A 9,803-nucleotide genomic window follows, 5' to 3' on the forward strand; every position below is an offset into this window, starting at 1 on the left:
AATGGACGCAGTGGATATAACACGTGTTATAGTGGGGCCTACTTGTTATGGGGTTTAGTTTTGTCCGATTTTCAAGGTGAAATTCCAACTCTACTTGAATCAGTCAACACTTGCCATAATTATGATTTTACCATTGTTTAGATGCATTTACATCTTAGGGCGTTGGTGCCCAAGGCTGAATGTTGAAAGTAGTTATGCATTTTTATTTTTATTTTTATTTTTTTTTTGTTTTTTCACTTTTAGACAAAAATATTTCTTAAATTATTTTAAAATTATAATTCAACACTATAAATTTTCAGCACTTGCTTGACTCCACCTGCTCCTAGCAAGACCCGTCAGGCCAGGCCTGACTAAAACAACTTTAGTCCAAACCCATCTTGGTAATTGATTTGGCCATTCATGCCTGGCCCACTGGCCTATAAATTGAGTGCCTTCAATTTGATGTTGAAACAGAATTTCAATCGAATCAATTAAACTATCAATCGATCGAGAAAATCTCGAAAATATGAGTTTACTCTCTAGACACTTTTGGGAATGTTCGATTCGATCGAACGTTGGTGTCAATCAATCGACAGTTTGCGTAATTTTTGCATAAGTGCACTGTTTTGTTTCTAATTCCGTATGCTAGTTATATAAATCGTGTTAATAAGTGATTAGGGTTACTTCTAAGAGTGTAATACGCGAGAAGTTGAGAGCCAAGGGGTTTCGAAAGGAGAAAACTAGAGTTTTCGGATCCTTATGTTGATTCCATCTCTTCCAACTTTTTGTTTATAGTGAATTGTTTATCGCTTGGTATCGTAGTTTTTTCTTGCAAGGGGTTTTCCATGTAAACTCTATGTGTTCTCCGTGATTGCTTGGATTTTCATTTCTCTGTTGCGTGTTTGATTCATTCTAGGGTTGCTTTCGCACTTAACATACGGCGTCTATGCACAATAAGTGATATCAGAGTGTAAATTTTACATTGGGCTTTTGGATTGAATATGAGACATGGGATTGAATCTGAAGTTTAGAATGAAGAAGTTTAAAGGTAAAAACAACTTCGAATTATGGAGGTTGAAGATGAAAGTCCTAATTTAGCAAGGGGTGTCGTGGGCACTCCTTGGTAAAGCGAAATCCTAGATTTTTCATCATGGGCCATCCCAAAACCAGCAGCTAAACGGTTTTGGAAAAGAAAATATTGACTTGCTTTCGAAATCGGATTGAAGCTCTAGCATCTGACTGGAATTGGTGTACGGATTTTGTCCCGTATCAACTGACGCTCTCGGCCAAAGTTATATGTTCTCCAATAGGAGTAGATTCCTTATGTTGATTGGCAACTATTGCACAAGTTCACTTTTAATGTCTTTAATCTCACTGAGTCTGCAATTGAGCTAATTGTCTTTTGAGCATTGCTACCTCTTTCTTTTGAGGTCGATTAAATTAGATTCTTCCCTTCCTTCTTCAGATCTTTTCATTTCTTAGGTCTAGTTCCTGTAGTAGACCAATTAGTTGACATACCAAAACACTTATGAACATAATGAAATCGAGCTTCTGTAGTAGCTGATGTGACTAAATCAACTGCTTTTTTCAATGATCGGGAGCTTTACCTGCCGCATTGAACACACAAACAACGAAAATCTCTCTTTCGCCTGCCTCTATCCCGATGAGTGGATACCAAAGCTCTCATTTTCTGTTAAATAGTAGTTTGAGTGAGTCTTGAATGAGCCCCTCGAAAGGTTGATGCAAATAAACAAATTTTTGTTCAACATCTCCGAGCAGAAGGAAGGTAATTAGGGAGTTTCCATGTGAGTGGGCCCCTTAGACCTTCAGACTTTCCTTCCCACACTAGAGCCTTCTTGTAGTCACACCCAAGGTACACCTATACATCTCCTCCCTTGTGGGAGTGCAAAATGTACAAACGCTAGAATTTAGAGCTAGTCTTCCTTCTTCTGTTGAGGAATTTCCGACTTCATGACACATCGCTGCGGAGTATAAGTACTCACAAACTACTCCCTCTAAATTATCCAGCTTTAGTGTGACTTTTCTTTGGTCATATACGATGACTCAACCAGACCTAACGCTATCCCACTCGACATTTTGTAGAAATTAATAGTTCAAGTTGGTCCATGGAAACTTTGTACCTCCTTACGCGCCTTCATAGCCGCCTCACTTACTCTTTCTTGCTTGGATTGGTACATCTTCAATCCTTCCCAGGATCTTATAAACCTTGGTATGCGAGTTCCTCAAGAATTATGCCTCACCCTTTTCCAAATTGACATACAACTTCATCCAACAATTCCCGCAAGTGACGGTGGGAATTCGATGAAATTCGATTAGATTAAACGTGATTCAGAGTTAGTGAACTGACGGAAGTGAGGGTGACTTCTAGTGTCAATTTCTTTTGATATTCATCTGATGATGATGATGATGATGATGATGATTGACCATTCTTCTCCGAATATTTTCGTCGAACCCTACTCCCTTTAATCAGAGTGCCTTAGATAGGGATTGCTAAAAGTAAAATTCAGGAAAAAGAACCAATTATATGGGAAATACTTCAAGAAGTTATGCCCACCCTGCATACATTAGGCATATAGGCGTTCCAACCCATTTTAGTGGAGAGACGTGCAGGCTGGATTGATCGTACAACATATAATACTGCTTGCTCAGTCGCACTTCATTTATATATCTAGATAAAAGTTATGACTTGGTCATTGATCGCAGTCATTATACATATGATCTTTCCCCGTGAAGTTTGAAATGAGGCTTAGAGGCGTCAACTGTCTGGTTGGCCTCTGATCGTTGTTGCTCCCATTGTTGTTCTCATAACTATAGGAAGTCATTTGTGTTGTTGCCGAGGCTATTATTGCTGCATTTCAATTGATTTATCTATTTAAATTGATGAAGGGGGTGGGGCAAGAGCTAACTTTGTGGAGCAAATCGAAGTTTTCATCGCCAGACCATTATATACATTCAACGGTTCGGGAGGCGGGATTTGTGCCCACTTCTCCATAGCTCGATCCCAACCAAACCTTACTTAATAGTGGAGGTGACTAACAACTAACCACCTTGGTTTTACTGTCCCGAATTGATGTAAAACGAGTATTAGGATGAACTTGATCAGAGGGTAATTAACACGATACAATTGTGCTTGGCCGATGAAGTCTTTTATAATGCTATTAACGAGACGACTACCACGTGCCTATAAGCGAAGTTGAGGAGCACCTACATGAAGAAGTCGCTCTCCAATCATCTATTCTGAAGAAATAGTTGTACACTCTGAAGATGGTAGAAGGGTCGGATCTTCCTGAACACATCAACGTCTTCAACAAACAAGTTTGCAACCTAACAAGTATGAAGGTGAAGATCAATGAAGAAGACAAAACCCTAATTTTGTTGACGTCAATTCTGAATTCTTATGAGAATCTAGTGGATACTCTATGCCATGGTATGGATATATTGGACCTTAATACTATTATATTGACCCTTTAGTTAAAGCTGTAGAAAATGAATAATAATGAAGAATGTACTTCTACAAGTGCACTGGTTGCTAACGAGAGATCGTTTGAGCTAGAGAATGATAAGTCATGATCGAGGTCTAAGTCGAAGGGCAAAGGGAAGATGAAATATTGAAATTATGGTAGGATATTACATATGAAGAAGGATTGCATAAATTCCAAAACTTAGGAAAATGAGAATTCAGATACTTCACAAAAGGAGGCCAATTCAACGGAATTTAACGAATAGGCGAGCGGTTGTGACGTATTGTTTGTGTTCAAGGTCGGACATTTGTAGATCAAGTTGATTTTGTATACGGGGGCATTGTATCACATGTGTCCTTATTGGAGTTGGTTCTCCACATACAACAAGTATGATGTGACCTAGTTCTTATAGAAAACAATCATGCCTGTAAGATGATTAAAATTAGATCGATGCATATAACAATGTCCGATAGGTTGAAGTGTCTTTGACCGATGTGAGGCATGTTCCGGACTTGAAAAAAAATATGATATCTCTGAGTGTAAGACTCGTATCTTAGCCCGTACCGTTCCGTAGGCTTCCGCAATCCTCCTGGTCAAATTTCGACAACCCTCGACCCGTATCAGATGTTTATGCGCGATCTTAAGCTGAGTCCTGCATACAAAAGTTGGCTCAACCCGAAATTTGTATCTTAGCGACCGCGCCGTCACCACGGTTCCAACGCCGCGACTCGCGCACCGATCCGATACCCGGGCTAGAAGATGTGGGCCCATGTTTATTCCGAAGAAACGCAGCGCATTGCGAATTTCGAGGGAATCTCTAAAACATGTCCCATCAATCAATTAAGTACAACCCATACCTCAAGTACAAGCATCCATCCCTCCTTTTTCCACAAATCAACTCTCTCTCTCCCCTACCTATCCCTCTTTTACAAATTTCAAACAAAACCTTACCTATCCATCACCTTTCCTTACAACCACCACCCCACCCATCCCTTCATCCATTATTTATATTTCTCTCTCTCAGTCCCTCTCTCCACTCCCAAGCAACCCAAAATACCACACGTCTAAGCTCCTCTCTCCCAAGCCAAGTGTGGCCCACCTTCTCATCTCCCATCTCAACCTTCCAATACCCATTAACCTCCATCAAAGTTAAAGTCAAGGAGCTAAGGAGGCTAAGGGACCAAGGAGAAGTGTAATAGGTGGGTGATCCACCGTTAAATTTCTTTTTTTGGGACCACATGTGGTGGGACCTTTTGAAATATGTAATGTAAGAAACGGAGGGCCCATAGTAACGGGGTCCCTCGTCTCCATCACCGATCTCTCTCTCTTTTTCATTTTTTTCTTATATGATGATGTGACCATGTGGCCCACCCGGATGTACTCCACTTGATGTATATCCACACCATCCGTGCATTGGTGGCCCACCTGAGCAAGGCTGACCTTATATATGTGTTGTGACCCAAATCATCCAGCGTCTTGGGATGCTAGACGTGAACTGGAAACAGAAATATTAGCTTGATTCCAAACTTTTGGGTGGGCCGCTCATGCAGGCCCCACCTTGATGTATGTATATAATCCACACCGTCTATCCTATTTCTCAGCTTGTTTTAGGCGTTGAACTGAAGAATGGAGCCAATCTGAATATCTAGTGGGCCATAGGATAGACAATAGTGGTTCTCACCGTTGAAATCCACCCTGATGTTTCAAAACGCCAAAATATATCGAATATTGGGCTTGTTTGGTCCGTCCCAGGCCATGGAATCCAATGGGTGGGGTGGATTCTAATGATGAGGGCCCCACCTAGAAAATTCTTCAAAAAAAATTTAAACAAACAGCAGCAGACGCTTCTACTGCTGCTATCCAGAGGACGGTGCAGCAGCGTCCTCTGCGCGTGGACGAGAAAGGCAGGGACCCACGGTCCCAGCTATGGGCCCCACCGTGATGTGTGTAGAATATCCACACTGTGCATTTAGTGGGCCCCCTTCTAGCCGCGGGCTGCCCCAAAAATCAGCCACACAAGGAACTTGGGTGGCCCACGCCACATGAAATAGCGAGGGTTGAACGTCTGCCATTGAAATCGTTTTTGTATTCACAGAAGTTTTGGATTATTATGAAATTTGTTTTTTTTCTTCTTCATCAGGGTCTGTGTGACCTTATTAACAGCGTGGATGACAGGTAAACATTATGGTGGGCCTCACGTGGTACCCACCTGATAGAATGAGATTGGTTGGTGTACACACACACACCAACAATATAGTTGACGTGGTGTCGTTAGCAAGTTCAGTGGACCCCACCGAATATGTGTTTCAACCCAACCGTCCAGATGGACGGTGGGATGCAGTGATGTCACCAAGATATGTGGATCCCCACCATGATACATGTGTAGTATCTGTACTGTCCACCTGTTAGATACTGGGTTGCTGGCCCAGCAGTCCAGCGACATGGATACCATGTACGGCCCCCACCATGATGCCTGTGTTGTATCCCTATCGTCCATTCGTTTGGCAAACCGTCTTAGGTGGGCCACATAGCTGGACTCCACTCTGATGTATTGGTTCATCCAACCATCCATCCTTTTGGTGAGCTAGTCCTAAGCTTGAGACTAAAAAATAAGACAGATCTAATATCATGTGGACCACACTATAGGAAACAGTGGGTTTGGATGCCTACCATTGAACCCCATTTGGGTACAGAAGTCTTGGACCAATATGATACTTGTTTATCCTCTTAATACCTGGTCTTTGTGAACTTATGAATAGACAGGATGGAATTAAATGCTATGGTAGGTTCACTGGAATTTAACGGTGGAGATCTTTATCACCACTATTATTTGTGGTATGGTCCAGATGATCCTTTGGATATAATTTTTAAATAATACTCTAAAATGATCTTTATCTACAGATGAATGGTGTGGTTGGTTTGGGCCCATTTGACTCAGCCCATTCAACTTGGCCCAGTTGATTCGGCCCATTGTTTCAGCCCATTTGATTAGGCCCGATGTGATATATGAAGCCCGATGTTGAGGCCCACCTGGATATATATGAGGCCCATGTGATGCAGCCTATTTGATGTGTTTGGAGCTCTTGGGTCGAGGCCCAATGGGATGTATATAAGGCCCATTGCAACGTGTGATTTCACCATGGTTTATGTAATGATGTTCATGATAGGTCGTACCTTGGGAGCAATGATGGTTTGATTTCCACATTGTAAGAATACTGTTGGTTAAATGTCTGCATTATAACTCTTCCTAGGGCCCCTTTTTAGGCCATACTTGTTGTGTGTAGGCCATCTAGGCCCATCTTTGTTATAAATAGAATCCATCACCACATAACATGTTTAGTATAGTTCCATGATTCATGCTCATACGCATCATATGTATGCTTTAGTGACTGATCATAGCATATGCCTTCAGGCAAATTGTTTATGGGCCCCCTGATAGGCGGAGTTGCCCTTCATTAGCGCGGTACGCACAAGATTGTTGCATGATTGATAGTGTGATACATGTACTTCGTATTTGTATGACATGATTACTATACGCCCTAGTGACATAAGGGCTATGACCACTACAGTCACATCGTGGACGACAGGATCGGACACTGGAACTATTGTTACTAAGCATCGGGGTGCCATAGATGTCCCTGGGTGAAAATTTCTAAACCCGATGGTGCCAAAGGATGACTCCAACGTCGAGACCAAGTGGATATATGAGCGCACGAGGGGACGAATACCAGGAGGTCGCTTCTCCCACTGTGTCGTGGTTGGTTAGAAAGGGGTGTAGCCTTACTTGCCAGAGGGTAGGGGAAATTACTAGGCTGAGTTTGACCAGCTCGTGAATGGGTCCGCTATTGACATGCCGGATAGATATTGGTAGACTATTGGTCAGGCGGATTGTAAGGTTCCTTACACTCACTTGGACTGCGCGTCTGGGAAAGGGGCAGTGCCATTTAGAGGGTACTAAACCCCGGTGATTATCCAGAATGAAAACTGTACTAATATTTGATGGGCTGTATTGATGTAACACCTCGGTTTTCTAAGGGCCGTATAAGAACTCGGCTTTCGAATTCCTCGGTGTCATGGATGCCCTAATGGGCTTCATATTTTCATTACATTTAGATGATTCATTAACAATGAAAGATTTAACAGGGCAGGAAGCATAAGTATGTCATAAAACAGTATCAATTGCTACTAAATATAAAAATATCCAGACAACGAATCAAAAATCATCTAAATAGGGAATTAGTCCCACCCATACATGATCCAAAATGACTAGGGCCCTGATCCATACCCCGCGGTAGCCCGAACTTAACTAAAAGGATCCGTCGAAAGTATGGAAGCAGGGAATCTCCTCTTCCCTATCCTTTCTCACCTCACTCGGCTCGTCGAGTTCTGCCTCACCTGCATCTAGTAAAATGTCTGGTTGGTATTTTAAAACACCGTCCCAGAGTGGGAGTGAGTGATCAACTCAGTGGGTGCTATTAATCTTAAGTTGTAACAGACATCAATTACATTATGAACTTAATGAAAAGCAATTATTCATAAATACCTAACTAATCTTGTTAATACATATGCATAATAGATGATATGATGCATGTCCTCGCCACAACACTCCCTCGAGCGACTCCATCTAACGATCTCGTATGACTAACACTCCCTTAGAACGACCTCGACTGCCGAGTCGCCACCCTAACTAGTGTAATGAAATGTGATCATGTTAGTCGAGTTCTTAATTAAGTTCATTCATCCAGTAGGTTGGGAATTCTGATACACCCCACGTATCAATGCCCTGAGCTGGTTGCGAGGCCAAGGCCCCCCAACGTGTGAGGCCGAGACCCTGCGGTCATTGATCCCGTCAGGTTCCCCATCCCCGACTTCAAGCACATGGGGAGTGCTGAGAGAAATGGATCGCTCGCGTTCACTATGGGGAGGCGCGACACCCCAGCATAGGTCGACAGCTCGGACACAGTATCCCATTCCACCATACCCGGCTCAAGAGGCAGTGTACCAGTTTCAATTTGATTATCGATGGGCTACATTAGTTGTAGGGTGTTCCATGTTCTATACATATGTGAGCAAACAGGGTTAACAAGCAAGTTTGGTCAGTAACAGGCTATACCGCACAGGTCTAGGCAAACAAGGGACAGACGACGTCGGGTACGAACAACCCATGTAGTCCAACTACTGTTGTCCTTCCGTACTCATCCAAGACCATGGGTTTAGCCCGGGGTAGTCCTTCCAACGGAACTAGCCTCACTCTCCTCATTTTTCCTGACCAACCAAAAAGTGGAGGGTAATTCATAACATGCCATAAACATGGTTAACATCTAACATAAGTGAAGCATGCGTCCATAACTTCTAACATAGAATCTCAAATTTCTCTACTAAGTGAAGCAATTCATGATATGAATTAGGGGTGCAAGTGTGTGGTGTGGGTTTGTGAGGAAGCTAAACACTTCCCACACTTCATGGAATCATATAGCAAAAGAAATAAGGAATTACACATGTTACAAAACAATGCCTTATGAGAAAAATCAAACAAGACATGAACATATAATCAACCATTGTAGCAAATCATGTGAGAGGCAAGAACAACATCATGTGAGAACTAAACAAACATACCATTCCGTTCAATTCCAAACAAAACATACAATTCCTAAGTTTTCTTTAGAATTTCTAAATACATCATTCAAGCAATTAAAATCATTAGGCTCATAGTATAGTTGGTGTTAGACCACCTAAGGATAATAGTCCGCACCTATGGATCGTTGGGATTCTTGGGAAACAACCTAGGATTGGCAACTTGCGGGTGGATTCGTAGAGACCCTGAGTCAAAGGAACTTTGCATGTTAAGATTACATGCAACATCTAGCTTAACACAAAAGATCTCAAGAAGATGGGTGCTTACCTCCCCAATCGATTGGAATTCGAATTTAGAGCGGTGGATGTGGGATCTCTAAAGGAAGAAGGAAGGAGTTACAATGATCGACTTCTCTTGGGCCCCACCTTGCCTATGGTCCATCTTCTCTCCCTTCTTCACTTACCCTTCCTGTCTTTACTCTCCTCTTTCTCTTCTCCCCTTTCTCTCTTCTCTCTCTTCTAGGGCAAAATCGTATGGGGAGAGGGGGTGCCCAAATGAGGCCCTTTTATAATGCCAGATTTGGTGGAAATGGCCCCAAGTGTTGGATTTTTACTATACTAGACCTATGAGAAGGTCTTTCTAAGCTTTAGGGCCCACTATGGGGTATACATATTGATATACACTTTAGGATAGTTAACCCTAATGATGATCTACGTATGGACATGATCGACCTACCATTTGGATGCGTCGATCGATATATATGATTA

The sequence above is a fragment of the Magnolia sinica genome, chromosome 8, assembly GCF_029962835.1.
Source record: "Magnolia sinica isolate HGM2019 chromosome 8, MsV1, whole genome shotgun sequence".
NCBI lineage: Eukaryota > Viridiplantae > Streptophyta > Magnoliopsida > Magnoliales > Magnoliaceae > Magnolia > Magnolia sinica.